At 32.9% G+C, this 14,847-nt stretch overlaps 1 long non-coding RNA gene across 1 annotated transcript; it reads left to right on the top strand.

Annotated features, from left to right (window-relative positions):
- LOC147407802 (uncharacterized) lies at positions 1-2,496 on the top strand. The gene is made up of 4 exons (XR_015175821.1): positions 1-49; positions 424-507; positions 1,205-1,269; positions 1,408-2,496. It is a non-coding gene; the product is annotated as an uncharacterized LOC147407802 (long non-coding RNA).
- The last annotated feature ends 12,351 nt before the right edge of the window (positions 2,497-14,847 follow it).

Genomic DNA, 14,847 nt, shown 5'->3' with positions numbered 1-14,847 from the left:
AGATCATATATTTTGGAGATAAGGTTATTCTCGAGAATCCAATAGAAAGGTATGTCTTTTGTATGATTAATGGAAGAGCGGTTATTTACCTGTTTAACGTTGTGATTAAATAAACCACGATTTTTACGAACTTTGCGATTAAATTGAGAAAATGAATTATAACCTTAGTGTACTAATAAGAGGAGATGACTTGATGAAGATGATAGTGACCAGTTTACTGATTAAGTATCAAAGAAAGATTATGCAAATGAGGATGACATTGAATGCCATTATCCTCTCTTGTAATTATTTAAATTTCATGTCATTAGCTTGAATGTTTCATCTGTAATTTCAAGGCATCCTTAGTTTGCAATAGCCACGAGTTGGTTATCTCATTAGTTACTAGTTAGTGACTAGATTATTGACCCGTGTTGATCATTTCAGCTGGCCAATATGTGATTGCTTAATTGCCTTCCATTCCTCTGGCTATCCACTCGAAAAGGCTGAAGCATATTCTGCTTTACGAAAGTGAGTTTTACTTGGTCTTTCATTTTTTATTTTCTAAAAGAAAACTGTTGTTTTTTTTTATCGGTAAAGAAAACTGTTGTTGGATTGCAAATATTGTGGATGGATCCATATATCTCTTCTTTTTTAGCTTCAGAGGAGGGGTTTTTATGTCACATGGTTAGGCTATTGATGTAGGATAAACTGTTTTATTTATTATGGTAGGTTATAAGAGGCATCAACTCTCGATTTAATTGGGAATAATATTTAGGAGTTTAAAATGTAATATGTCATATCTCTTCATGTAATTTTTTTATGCTTAGTAGCATTTTGTTTGACTTCCAATTGGTGGTCTCTTTATATCCTTAGTAAGAGTTGCAATTCCTTTTATGAGCTAACTTTAGATTTCACTTTGAGGTATCCATAGACAATTATACATATTCCCTCAACGAGAAAAAATGGTTACCTAGAAAGGATCAAATACATAAGAAAAATGACAAGTTTTGGAGAAGGTTTGACAAACTTTGAGAGCTTGGACCTTTTCTTGTGACCTTGAATTGTGGACTTATCTTCTTTAGGTTCTCAAATATTATTGATTTATAGCTTGTTTTTTCTGCTAAGTGTGTTAACTCATAACATATGGATGAATGGTTTTTTTACTCCTGTGATTTGGATAAAAACAGATTCAATATGCATAACTGTGTTTTCTGGTGTTTTTTAGGCCTTTTTCTAGTAAATGAATTGGAACAGCAACACCTTCTACATGATAGAAGGAAGGTATATGAGGTATGTATGAATCAATTACCTTGTAATTTGGGTTTGAGTCCCCAATTTATTGCATACCACTTTGTATGACTTTTTGTGGATGCTAATGTGGGTCCTTTTGGAGTATCTGAGACTGATATTTGTCATTTTGGAATCAAGCGTCTTGAAAGGTATGAAATTCCTGTTCCAAGATTTGCTCTTGTAAATAGGGATGTCCCTTATCAAGAGTTGGACTACTTTGTTGAGCAAGAAGACTTCGTTGAGGTTCATGGGAAGCTCTTTTGGAAGCCGTTTGTTGAGAAGCCTATTCATGGTGAGTTCCATCTCTTACTTTTATCAACAGATTCTCCTTTGATCGCTTCCTTCATCATTTGAGGCAAACAGGTTCTTGATCCTTTACAGGAAAACTATTGTTTTATTTAAGCTCAAGGATACCAGCGTCCATAGGCTAGAGGTTCTGATTTTATTATTTACCTCTTGAGTTGTGCAGCATGAATGCGATATTATCTTTTATTCTGCATGAATTGTAAAAGAAAATTGATTCTAGTGGCAGTACTTTAAAAATACAATTCCACTGTTATTGCATGCTTGCATGTGTGTGTAACACAGTTGACTATAACCATTACTAAGCATTATTAATGATAGGTGTTTCATATTTATTTGAGCTTGTTACATTAGTGGGTAAAAAAAATCTTCAAGCTTGAATTGTTGCAAAAATGCTTACTCATTTTACCTACTTATTTGTGTTCATCAATCAATGGGTCTGCTTTTGTTACCTTGAACATAATTATGCCTTCAGTTATGAGCTAGCAACGGACCTCTTTTTAATGTTGTGATCCCCAAATGATGATTCAAACTTCTATTAGCATGGGCATTTGTTCATTAATGCAATTCTTTTTACATGCATGTCCTATAATCACTAAGCTTTTACTGTTGTGAAGGAGATGATCACAGAATAATGATATACTATCCCAGTTCTGCAGGTGGGGGTATGAAGGAATTATTTCGGAAGGTGAGACGTTTCTCGATGTAGAATTGATGCGGTTAGGATTCACTCTAAAGTAGTATCAATTTAAATTTTATGATGTGAATCCCCACTAAGAGGAAGTTTCTTAGGTAACAAACTTGATAAAGTAAGATTTGATAGGTAACAATCTTCATAAAGTAAGATTCCCTTGAAGTTGTGAGAACCTCAGGGGATTTGTTGTAATAAAAATGCAACAATTCGATAAAAAACAAACTAGTGATTAGCCCCATCTTTTTATATTTATTTATATTAGATATACCCCATGTGTTTTTCACACTAACCACATACGTATTCCTAATAGGTCATTCAAATTTAATAAACAAATTGGTAATTTAACTCCTCACGTTTTGACCAATATTAAAGAGATACTTTTCAAAATGACTACATGCAACCTTGGCCTCGATCTCTTGTGACTAAATAGATGAAAAATGACTTAAGTACCTTCATCTTAATTCTCTATTCAATTTTTTGAAAAAAAGTCCCCCCCCCCCCCCCCCCCCGCGATTGTGCATAGAACCAAATACCTTTTTTTCTTAGAATGCACAACCGCACATATTTATAGGAATGTGAAGTTGTGTATTTCAACAATAAAAATAAAATAAAAATAAAACTGTGATAGAATGACTTTCCCATGTGTTATGTTCAAGTGACGTGAGGTGTGTAAGAATCATAGATTTTCTCTCATTGTGCAGTAATAAAATATATGATTATGGCACACCGTGAGATGAGTATGATGAGTAAGGTGCTTAAATTTTGTTTGTTTATGATATTTTTCAATGTTTATTGCTGATAGAAAAAAATTTAGTACTTTTTATCAGCAATAAACATTGAAAAATATCATAAACAAACAAAATTTAAGCACCTTACTCATCATACTCATCTCACGGTATGCCAGAACCATATACTTTATTACTGCACAATGAGAGAAAATCTATGATTCTGACACACCCCACATCACGTGAACATAACACGTGGGAAAGTCATTCTATCACAGTTTTATTTTTATTGTTGAAATACACAACTTCACATTCCTATAAATATGTGCGGTTGTGTATTCTAAGAAAAAAAGGTATTTGGTTCCATGCACAATCATGTGGGGGGTGAGAGGGCCATATCACTTTCTTTTTTCAAAAAATTGAATAGAGAATTAAGATGAAGGTACTTAAGTCATTTTTCATCTATTTAGTCACAAGAGATCGAGGCCAAGGTTGCATGTAGTCATTTTGAAAAGTATCTCTCTAATATCGGTCAAAACGTGAGGAGTTAAATTACCAATTTGTTTATTAAATTTGAATGACCCTATTAGGAATACGTATGTGGTTAGTGTGAAAAACACATGGGGTATATCTAATATAAATAAATATAAAAAGATGGGGCAAATCACTAGTTTGTTTTTTATCGAATTGTTGCATTTTTATTACAACAAATCCCCTGAGGTTCTCACAACTTCAAGGGAATCTTACTTTATGAAGATTGTTACCTATCAAATCTTACTTTATCAAGTTTGTTACCTAAGAAACTTTCTCTTAGTGGGGATCCACATCATAAAATTTAAATTGATACTACTTTAGAGTGAATCCTAACCGCATCAATTTGTCGCATATAAAAAAAACATGATTTGATGCCACAAAGTTATAAAGTATAAAATTCAAAGAACTTTGAAAAAATTTTAATTAATTTTCACAGTTGAATTTTAGTTTTAAATTTAGGAGTTCGATAAACATCCATTTTCAATACTTTTGATTAAGCACAAAAAGGATTTTTTATTTTTATTTAAATTTTTTTATTTTTTCTTTTGAATCTGAGAATTTTTATGAAATCTAGAAGTCTATGGTGCTAGATTGCCAATTAGATAATCCATATGGGCTCAATGACCCCTTTTTTTTTTTTGCTACAATAGTATCCCCATTGGCAAAGGGCCCAAGCATCTTATTTGGTCTTACGTCCAGTTCATAGACCCTATGGACCATGTCGGTCAATACTAAATCTACTAAGATTTGAACGCACATTCCCTTGGGGACCTCAAAGTCTTACCACCATGCCACATTGATTCATGAAGTAAGGTGTGTACAATAACAAACTTGATAAAGTTTAGAATTTAGGTAATAAAATTGCAACAGATAAGTTTGCATGGCCGTAAATCCTTCTTTAAAAAATTCAGTCATGTGGTTAGTCTAAAAAACACATGGAGTATATCTAAAATTAATAGAAATGAAGGGCCAAGCATTGGCTTTTAAAAAGTTTAGTGGGAGCTATAGCTCCCACTCGTCCCTATATAGCTCCGTCCCTGAGGAATATTTGTTTAGGATTTCATAATCTTGACTGACAAATCGCACAAAGCTTAGCGTGGGTAATTTTGTAAATTAGGGATTTCATTAATATATGTGGGTTGCGATTAATCTGGGATCATGTGAAATCTTATTACCCTTTTTCTATCCAATGAGTAGATAAAAGAAATAATTATGAGGTGTATTGATGTTAAGATTATGCTATTTGTATATCGCAAACATAAAAATTATAATAGGCTTTATTTTTTCTTCTTTCTTTATCATCGTTTTCTCTCTTTTTTTCACTATAAAATTGTATTCTATCTAATTTTATATATATATATATATATATAGGGTAGCGTTCAATGGCCAACTTTTTGGCAAAATATTTTTCAAAACATGAGTTAGAGGTTTTCGAATGGGCTGATTTTTGGTGAGGATGATCTCTACGGTGAGGAGATCATCCTCACCAAAAATCAGCCCATTCCAAAACTTCTAACCCATGTTTACAAGCTGAAAAATCGTGGACCGTCCATTTTTTGTAAACTGTTTTTGATGGGATTAGAAGTTTTGGAATGGGCTGATTTTTGGTGATGATGATCTCCTCACCGTAGAGATCATCCTCACCAAAAATCAGCCCATTCCAAAACCTCTAACTCATGTTTTGAAAAATGTTTTGCCAAAAAGTTTGCTAAAAAGTTGGCCGTTGAACGCCCCCCATATATATATATATATATATTATTCAATATATTAAATATTTTTTTAGGACTTTTTTTCATTTGTTAACTTTAAGGGTGTTTATGCAATTAAATAATACCTGGTTTTGAGGTCTGTATCGTAAAAGATCCTACTAAGAATGAGTAACTAACCTCCAAAGGGTTGGTTCAGTGGTTAAACTAGCAATAAGGATTTCTTCCCTCTAGTCGTGTGTTAGAAACTAAGTAGCTTTCTGATTTATCCTATTGCATGTTGGAAAACTTTCATGTGATTGAGGTATTTAATCTTAAGAATTAATTTGCATCCCAAAAGGAATGTCGGATATCCTGCATTATAAGAAAAAGTAACTATTAACAAGGGTAGGATTGTAGGACCTAACATTACCCCATTTAGGTGAGTCCGACTTTGAAGCAGAAGAATCCCTCCTTGTTACATGACACGTGGTGTTTTGAATTTATTTCACACCCTTACATTTTCGCAAAAATTTGGAATACCTCATTGAAAATTCCATGTGTAACCTAATGGAGAGGGTTCCTTCAAAATTTTGAAACGGCCTACCACGGTGAAGAGGAAAACCAAATGATGCATTTTTTTTCCTTTTATGAAAAAAAAAAAAAGGTTTAACTGGGGCTTAGCCAACTTAGGCTGAATGGGGGGTTACATTAGGCCTTCATTTTGAGACCGACAAATAGGCTTGGGGATATAATTTTCCTTTTGTAAAATCAAAAAATCAAACCAAACCCAATTATGGCCAAACTTCGTGTATGCAATTTTCTAATGATTCATTTTTGCTCACAAAACTAAATAACAATTTCTACAAATAATACACAAAATTAAATTGTCCAATCTAATTTAAGAATGAATGCATGATCAATTGATTATCACTAACAAACATACAACCAAGGGCAATGCCAGGATTTTCTTATAGTGGGGGCAAAGTATGGTTAGTTGTATAGTTGAAGAGCCTGAAGACGAATGGTTTTAGGGAGAAATTCAGAAGATTTTGATTATAAGTTGAAGAAAATGATATTTAGATCATTTCCAATAGTATATAAGAAGGTTCGGTCAAGTCACAATGTCATCAACAAAAAATTGAAGGAGGGGGGTAAAAATTGGAGGGAGGTCAGGGTGTGGGGGCAAATGGGGAGAGAGGTGGGGGAGTGAGGACAAATGGAGCATGTAATTAGTTGAAAATATAGGAGTGTCTTAAAGTTCGGGAGGGGGGCAATTGCCCCTACCAGCTTCTTACTAGCTTCGCCCTTCCATATAACCATTTTTTTTTAGCTAAATAACATAAACCATTTAATAGGGTGTAGTGCTACATACCTGGCTGGTAGCCATCTCCATTAATTCAATTTAGAAATTTGAATATAACGTTCCCTTAGTGAATATTGTTTCAATGTCGACTCTTCTTATCCTCCTTAATCCACCTTCTATATGGAAGGAATACTTTCTTGATAGAATTTGAATTCTCACTAGTCTCTCTTTTTTATTTTTTATTTTTTCGAATTTTATAGAGTAAACCGTCTTATAGCTCTTGAGAATGTTTTTGATTGAAAATATGGACATTATAGAAGAGGACATCCATACTTTTCATACATAGGAGTAGAGTGCCTAACTCCTCTCTAGATTAGAATCCAACCCATCAAAGGATTTTAATCCTTTTCAAAATGAATAATAATGCTAGGATGACATTAGGATTTACTACGATTCTCACATTTCTGACATGGAAGTGCATATATAACTGTAGATGAGTTCTTCTCGTATCTTAAGAAAATAATATATGGCTATCAAATCAATGCAGTGAAAATCACAGTCAAAAAAAAAAAATTACCCTTAGGATTTTCCTTTTAAAATAGAGATTTCCCAAATCAATTAGAACTCTCAATAGAACATTTCGTTATTGACATTACCTCTTTAACAAGAAAACTAATATATTGAAAACGTTAAAACCGTGGTTCATAGACTTAATGGGCCACCCAACGGACCTTAGGTCCAACACTTCTGCTTAGCCACTTAGGCCCAATGGGGGTATATAAGGGACCTAGAGTTAGACTAAGGTAGAACCCGCCTCTTTAGAACGGGGTTAAGGCTGGAACACAGCCTCTGCCCTGAGCCCATCCCTTCATAGTCCTACAAATACTTACTTAATTCTAGAATCCTAAATAAAGAAGGATTATTTAATAATGGGTCGGGTTCTAGTATCTCATGAAGAATGAGACAATACATCCCGACTGTTTAAACAGAAAAATCCAACAGTTGAGATTTATATCTATCTCGATAATACATATCTCCAAGATACTTATTTTGAGGATAAATGTCTAACAATTGAATTTTGTGTTTAAATGGTTGAGGATCACGTGCGTCTTCCATGACTCACCGGAACCTGACCATTTATATCATATATTTATAAAGTTAGATATATGATTTTAAACAAAAAAATAAGCGAAAGATGCATTGGATTCCATTTTGACGAAAAGCAATATCAAATTAATGGACTTTGAAAAGTCCATTAATTTACATCTGTTACAAAATCAAATTTAGCCCAGTCGACTGGGCTTAGCCACAGTAGGTATAGACCCTATCGAAGGTACAACCCACCTCTTTAGGGCTCAACTAAGCCTGGTCTGAGCCCGCTACATCTTCTAAAGAGTAAAAATTACAAGATCCTAGAAAGTTAAGTAAGAAAAAAATAAAAATAATGGAACCCACAAAATATTCAAAATTAGAATTATCTCCAAAAAAACATTACATATTAGGTTTTCATCCTATGACCAAAAGTCAACATACTAAGACTTTTCCCTCTCTACTGATCTCTCAATTGATTTCCATATTTTCTTAAGTGAGATTTGAGAAACCCATGCAATCTCCTCTCACTTTCTCTTTTTAGTGCTGCCAAGTTTGGTCATATCTCACTCGCCAATCTTACTTTGTACCCAAAATTCTTTACAAAGCTAAGAAATCAACGGACAAGATCGTATAATCAAACCTCAATCCAATTTCTTCTCAAAAGGTATATTTTAAGAGTCGTGGTTTCCTGACGCTCCCTGACGTGACATGGGCTAGAACCACAAATTTTTTTCTTGGGATACACAACTGCACATCCTCATAAATATGTGCAGTTGTGTATCCCGAGAAAAAAATTCTATGATTCTATCACATGCCATATTAGAGAGCGTATGTCAAGGGGAGCGTCAGAAAATCATTATTCATGTTTTAATCCTCAATAAAACATTTCTTTATTCTAAATAAGATTTAAGTTGATATCGAAATGAATATAAAAAAGCTTATTCTTCTAAATGTACAAAGAGGGGTACCATTAATTATCAATTTTACAAGACGAGGCAACCATAATATCCATTTTTTTTCCTCTCAATGAATTTCTCCTATTCAAATACATTAAAACAGATTGATGGTTCAATCATCTCATAGTCAATATTTGAGGCACATGAACTCCTTAGGACCCTATCTTCTACCCTATATAGGTTAATGTACTCTTGAATTATCTTTTTTTATTGGAGATATATAGCTTGGCTTATATATGCTAATTTGTTGCCCAATTTTGTTGTAAATGATTATTTTGTAAATTTTACGTTCTCGTTTGTTTTTATGCTAATGTACGGTTGAATTTTGTTGTAAATGACAAGTTCATACTCATAATCAAAGCAAACAAAGAACATGGGGTGATTTATGGATAAAAAAGAACAAAAAAGTGGCGGTATAGTGACCAAAACTTACAATTGATGAAGAAGAATTTTTTGGGAAATCGAAGGGTGTTTTTTGCAAGAGCTTGAAGATGGGGGTATTTCAGTCATTTTGTATTGTCAAGAGGTAATTTGTGGAACCAATTGGTTTGCTTGGGCTACGTTTAAAAACATCTATCCAAATTTGGTTCCAAATAGGTAAATGGGCTGTACTGAAACTGAACGAAAAACTATGCTCGGCCTTCTTGGGCCTAAATTCTATTATTGGGCGAGACTGTTGAGCCCAATAAAAAGCCTAATTAGAGTCCTCAAGTTCGTTTAGTTTTCAAAAGCTTAGGTGCATACCTGAACCCATTGGTTTTGGCCCGAAAATCCAACCCATGCCTAAAACAAACGACCCGTTTTCATCAGACTCAATTTGTGGTCCAACACTTGCCTAACAAACATGAGTGCTGATAATATGCCTATCTGACGTGTTTTCTCATTTTAACCATTGTATGTAAAAAAAAATTACATTTAATCTCTATCATTATATTAAACATTCTATCCAAGATATTTATAACATGTTTTGTTCATTTCAATCACAAATGATCTCTTTTCACCTCAATTATTGGATACAAAAAATACATTTAATTTCTACCATTTGGATTAAATAGTATATTAAAGACATTTATCACAAATTTTATTCATATTAATCACAAATTATTTTTATTCATTTCAATCATTGAATGAAAAAAAAAACATTTAATCTCTATTATTTCATTGAACACCTATCTAAAACATTTATTGAAATTCTTGTCTATACTAACCACAAATCCTATTTTTTCATTTCAACTCTTAGATGCAAAAAATATGTTTAATCTCCACCATTAGATTAAACATTTTATCCAAGATATTTATGACAAATTATGTTAATATCAATCATAAATCCTCTATTTGCATGTTAATGCAAAATATATATTTAATCTCCATCATTAGATTAAATATTTTATTCAAGATATTTATAGTAAAAATTGTACATATTAACCACAAACTTTCTATTTTCATGTAGTAACCCACTCCTGGAAGTAGCACGACACGAAGTGAATGATTTAGTCCCACATCACCTAGGAGTACGGTACTTTAAGTATTCATGACATAGTACTGAGGCCTTTTGAGGGTAAAAGCCTAAGAACAAAACCCTGGGCCCAAAAGGCAGTTAATTCAAGAATAATATTGGTATTGTTGTGAGTCGGGATGTGACAAATGGTCTCAGAGCTTATTGCTTGCGTAGTAGGGAATTGCCTTGTGCATACTTGAATGTATGTCTTGCTAGGAGGGTGAATGTAGTAACCCGCTCTTAGAAATAGCACGACATGGGATGAAGGGTTTAGTCCCACATCGCCCATAGTACCGAGGCCTTTTGAGGATAAAAGCCCAATGACAAAATCCTGGGCTCATGGGGTGGTTAATTTAGGGACAATATTGGTACTGTTATGGGTCGAGACGTGAAATTTCATCAAAATCCTTAGATGCAAAAAAATATATTTAAGCTTTACCATTTGATTAAACACTTTATCCAAAATATTTATCACAAGTTTTGTCTATATCAATCACAATTTTTTCTCTCTTAATTCTTAGATGCAAAAAGTACAAACCATCTGACCATTGGATATATTAACCACAATTCCCAAATGTCGACAACTTATCCAAATGTCATATATTTAGTATTTGGTATTTATTTTCAAAGAAAGGTATAGTTTTGAAGTTTGCTCTAATATTATGTGATGATTGATTTTTCTTACAAAATATTCATTTGTTATCTCAATCTAAATAGTTTTATTTTTTAGAGATATAATTGGTATCCCAACTTTTTAAACCCCCATAAATATTAGAACACATCATTCAAACATTACAATATTGCTTCAACATTACAAAGCATTATGTACCATTCAAACAACTTCAACAATTTTTTAAAAGAGGATTAAGATCATATAAAATCCTAAATCCAACCAAAAGAAATCTTAAAAAGAATATATATATATATATATATATATATATATATATTTAATTATATGAATAGTGATTTAGAGGGGGGGATCAATTGGAGTTCAACTTCGATCGGGGGAGAGCATCGTCTCTAAATTTAGAGAAGGTTCTAAATTTTAGATGTGGGTTGGAGTTACTCTTAAGCATTTTAAACTTAAGGCGTGATTGATGTTGGGCTTTGTGGAGCCTAGTTATGTTTGATCCGATTGACGATCCGACCCAACTTGAATAATGTTTGCCCAAGCCTCCACTCCATAGACTAAGCCTCCTAGGGGCAACGCCCCCAGGAAAAATTTTTGGGCCCGTCTTGTAACCCATTGTGAATCCTGTGAGCAGTATATAGAAGTCGTTTTTTGGTGATTAGGGTTTTTTAAGGTTTTGGTTATCGTCTTTGAGACTTAAGCCATACTTTGTAATTCTTCTCGAAAATAATGAAATCTCTGCAACTCCGTGGACGTAGGCAAATTATCGAACCACGTTGATAAGGTCCCAATTATTCGATTTTTGGGACCGTAATTGCACTAAGATTACCATTGCATAAATGTTAGTTCCTTTAAATAATTGTAAAATTATTTTATTTATCCAAATTAATAGAGCTAATGATATATTAGTGTTAATTGTAGCGCACGTGGAAGTTATCAAATCGCGAAACAATTACGGTTGCAATACACGAGCCGAAAGGAAGCATCCAGAAGAACCCCGATCGATTTGGGCGCCACGTCACCCCGCCGCGGCTAGGCATGACCGCCCCACGATCATCTCGAGGAATTTTTCCTCGAGATTTTCACAAAAGCTTCCAATTGCTTCGGTGGTTGTAACTGAATGGGTAGTTTGAAGCGAATCATCCGAAAAGATGACCCGATTACCCGAATACGAATGTTATAAATTGGAGGGTTGATTTTAGAGAAGGGGTCTTCTCTTGGCTCTCTTCTTCTCTAATTTTTATTTTTTCCTCTCTTTAATCTTCTTTTATTCTCTGTAATTTTCCTTTGGGTGAGATCTTGAGTGTACTGAAAACATCAAGATGAACCATTCATTGTTTGTGTAATTGTTGGGAGAGCTATAAAAGAAGAATTTCGGATCGATCATCATCTTCATCTTCTCCACCCATGTTCTTTAATCTTTTATTAATTTCTGCAATTTTAATTTCTGCGATGATTGGCTAAATTCTCATTAGAGAAATTAAGGAAGCCAGAGCAAATTAATCCCTCTAGTGTAGATTTAAATTCTTGCTTTGCTTACATGTTTTAATTCTGAAAATTCTATTCTAATTAAAGTAATCCAACTTATAATTTTGATCCAACTTAGATAGTCATTACTTAGATAAGTTCAAAAATGGCTATACTATGTGAAAAATCAGAAGATGAGTTGGGCAATCTCAATCATACTAGTGTTTTCATGAATATCCTTTGATTACTCTTAAGGATTTAATTGTTCCACCGTCCGATCCATGAGCAATGACTTGCTCCATGGATTGAGTTATATTCCAAATTTATCTACATTATGGATTAATTGCAAATGTTTGATTAACTTCTCTAATCTCTCTCTCTTAGATTTTCAATCTTTCTTTTTCAATTTCAATTTCTTTTACAAATTAGTTGTTATTTGTTTCTTTGTTTCTACTAATCAATTCTGTTTTTAAATCAATCTGTTTCAAAACTTTGTTTTGGTTTATAACCGAATGAATCTTTGAATCTTCGTTGTCCCTGTGGAACGAATTCGACTTGCCCAAAGTCTTAGTTCACATCTTAATCTCTGCATTTATTTAGCAAGATTTACAACCGATTACACGTAAATATTGTCTTGTGCGTGTGATTGCTTTCTTTTTTTACGTGTGTTTTTTCTTTATTTTTGTTTCTCACAGGTTGGGAATTTCAAGTTGAATTCCTTACAATTGATTGTAGGGAAAATATTGTCTAGCAAATCATTTTTCATTGTTTGAGCACATCATGAAAAATTAATATTATTTGAGTGGCATAGAAAAACAATAGAGAAATATATTATTTTCTTTTGACTTTTATAATAATTATATAAAAATCATGATAACACCATTCAAATTGCATAATTTTTTTGTGAAAAATTTAAAAGAATACCATCTTATAAAATGACAATCCAATACAACATCCCTTTCGATTTCATGGAAGAACACAGATAAAAATAAATAAATAAATAAAGTTGGTCTTGATCCAAGGTTTTGAAAATGGGCGGTTGCTGAACCCCCAAAGTTAAAACCAAGGTTTAATGATGAAAATAACCTTATATTTTTTTCCCCTATGTTCATAGAAATTTTTTTCCACTACGCCCATGTGGCATCGGATCATATTTTTAGATGCCACAAGGTGAGCTCAATGACCTTAATATCAACAACTATACACAAATGTGTAAGGCTAGATTTATTAACAACAATACAGCTCACGAAGAAGAGAAATGTATTGGTAGACCCAACTGTTGCATTTTTATAATAAAAACTCCCTTGGAGTTCTTGCAACTCCAAAGGAACCTTACTTTATCAAGTTTGTTACTCAGCAAACCTTGGAATGGGGATCCACATCATAAAATTTAGATTGATATTATTTATTTACTACTTAGCATACCTTGGAGTGGATCCTAACTACGTCAATTTTTGGCATTCTAAAACATGATTTGATACTACGAGGTTATTAAGGAAAAACAAATTTAAGCAGTTTGAAAAAAAAAAAAAGTTAATTTTCATCAATGACTATGAGTTTTAAATTTAGGAGTTTGATAACCACTCATTTTCAACACCATCGATCAAGTTCAAAAGTAAATTTTTTGCTCTTGAATCAAAGTTTTTTCACTAAATCAAGAAGGTTGTGAGGTTGGATTTCCAATTTGATAATCCATGCGCGTCCAACAACCCATAGTAAGATTTGTTAGAAAGGTTGTCATGCTAGCTTGATTCATAAAGTAAGGTTAGTTAAGTGGATAAAGCAAGGGAGTTGTGTATTCAATTGCAACAACTAAGCATGTTGTCTAAATCTCTTTACAAAGAATGCAATGTGCAAGAGATGTATAAGTTTTCAAAAGAACAAATGATATTTTTTTAATTAACTTTTGGCAAATCGTTCTCTTAGAGGGGAGAGTGAGAAAAGATTTTCCACTTGAAACGGGAAATCCTTTCTCTACCTTTTTAAGTTTATTTTGTTATCAAACACTAAAAAATAATAGTTTTCCACGCCAAATCATTTGTCAAAGTATTTTGCAAACATACTATTAAGTTTCTCTCTCTTAATTCTTTTTCGTTTTTTTTTTTGAAATATTTTTTTTCTTACATTGAAATTTCAAGATTGTGCAATTTGTGAGGGTTTCTACAAATAGATCTATCCAAGATATATTTTTATAATTTAAAAACGTCATGCGTACATGATTTTTGATCCTCTCCTGTGGTAACATAATAGATTTAGATTATTTTTTTTTCTTTTTAGACTTAGGTGGTGTTTGTTTGCGCTATTTTTCAGTGCTTATTGCTGAAAAAAATTAAATTCAGCACTTTTGTCAAAATAGCGTGTTTGTTTACTCGTGCTTATTGCTGAAAATAAGTGAAAAAAATTCAGCACTATTTTGATGCTGAAAAAAAGTGTTGAAGCGGTAAGCACTTCGCTTTTTCAACACGGACAAGTATGCCCTTTGTTTTTTTGAGCATGGACAACTATGCCCTTATTCTTAAAAGGATATTACCTCTTATATCCCATGGATAAGTATATAGACACCCCACAAATTAATAAACCCACATCATAGCTAAATTATTTTGTCCTATATGGGTTAAAAATTTTGGAATGAGTTGATTTTTGGTGAGGATGATCTCTACAATGAGGAGATCATTCTCACAAAAAAT

This window comes from Akebia trifoliata, chromosome 3 (genome assembly GCF_017979445.1).
Source record: "Akebia trifoliata isolate Shusen 1 chromosome 3, ASM1797944v1, whole genome shotgun sequence".
Classification (NCBI taxonomy): domain Eukaryota; kingdom Viridiplantae; phylum Streptophyta; class Magnoliopsida; order Ranunculales; family Lardizabalaceae; genus Akebia; species Akebia trifoliata.
This window is presented reverse-complemented; position numbering and strand designations above follow the sequence as displayed.